Below are 1424 nucleotides of genomic sequence, written 5' to 3'. Positions count from 1 at the left end.
AAGAATACAGATGACTTTGATGATGATTCTTGGCCAATAACAGCACAGTAAGCAACCGGAACCCAGCAAAGTCTCTCTTAAACATTACGAATATTTTGTAGTATCATACATAAATTTAGGGAGGTCTGGTAAAAGGCTTTATTGGACATACACTAATAGTAGCAGAGATTATTTTCCCCTTAATATGGGGAAGTAGAAAAGGTACCAAAACTGTATTTTGGAAAGCATACAACACGTAGAAGCACGTAATTTTATAACAACTCCTCTTACAATATACAACTCGTATATGTGACTATTTCTTTTCTTCTGACCTTAAAAAGGCAAATTGAGAGTGAAACACCTCCATGTTTTACTTCACTTGTGTTGTCTGGCACAAAATATATTCAAATGGTCCAAGATTCTGTGTACAGATTGCATTTAAAACAGTAGTTGTATTTAAATACATGAACTCAAATTGGTTCAGTTATTCTGGTTATCTTTTTGTTCAAGTTGAGACCTACAGTAAAACAGTGGGGAATACAGTCCAAAAAGTAACATAAAGGCTACTTAATGGGGACAGAGATGTAATGTAGATCCAGCGGAATGCAACGTTGTTCAAAGTCAGTGGCCTCACCTTTCAGAGAGTGATTAGAGAGGCTGTGTTGTTCACCACATTAGTTATCTGCAGAGATTAAATTAGCATTGTTGATTCAGCTTTGAATAGTCACATCTTCATGGGCTCAGAATTAAGTGCTCAGCACTAAGGGAAAATCTTGTCCCATGGCATAGAAAAAAAAATTACAAAAAGAAAGAAATCCAGCATACAAAGGATTACTTTCTTTCCTTTTTCTTCCTTTAGTCTTATTACAGTGTATATATTCTATGTTCTACATACTAGAAAAAAGATACAGGAATAATATGGAGCTATGAAGCTCTTGCTCTCTCTCTGTTTTTCTCTGATCCTTAACTAGAATGCTAAAGTCAGAGCAAACCATTCAAATCATCAGCACTTTCAAATGAATGGAAGAATCCATTTATTGATAACACTATTTCACTGGTTGCAAATGGCTGCAAAACCTAGTTTCCTCCATGAGGTCATATTGTCTTCTGAAATAGCGTTATATATCAGCCATACTTGATGATGAGAGGCTCTGGTCTGACTCAGCCGCAGCCTATCAGCACTGAAAGTGAATCTTAGTGTGTTCTGTGTACAGCAAGAAGAGCGTGTGTTGCTGGAGAAGGTCTGCTCACAAAGGGGCTTTCACATTTCCTTCTGTTATTTTGTTTGGAAGCCTAATTCCAAATATTCCAGCAATCATTCCCTTCCCCTTTCTTTTTCACTTGTACAGCATTTAATTTACACAATTTGGCCCTTTGTTTGATGCTGTCTTTTTTTTTTTTTTTCCTTTTTGTCTTTTTTCGTGACCGGCAACGGATCGCAACCC

At 36.7% G+C, this 1424-nt stretch overlaps 1 protein-coding gene across 1 annotated transcript in view; it reads right to left on the bottom strand.

The window, feature by feature from the left end:
* Positions 1-1424, bottom strand: part of FBN1 (fibrillin 1) — a 252128-nt gene that overhangs the window by 104197 nt on the left and 146507 nt on the right. The window lies entirely within an intron of this gene.

Source organism: Galeopterus variegatus, unplaced genomic scaffold (genome assembly GCF_000696425.1).
Source record: "Galeopterus variegatus unplaced genomic scaffold, G_variegatus-3.0.2 Scaffold429, whole genome shotgun sequence".
NCBI lineage: Eukaryota > Metazoa > Chordata > Mammalia > Dermoptera > Cynocephalidae > Galeopterus > Galeopterus variegatus.
The sequence above is the reverse complement of the archived record's forward strand: the minus strand, read 5'-3'. Positions and strand labels throughout refer to the sequence as shown.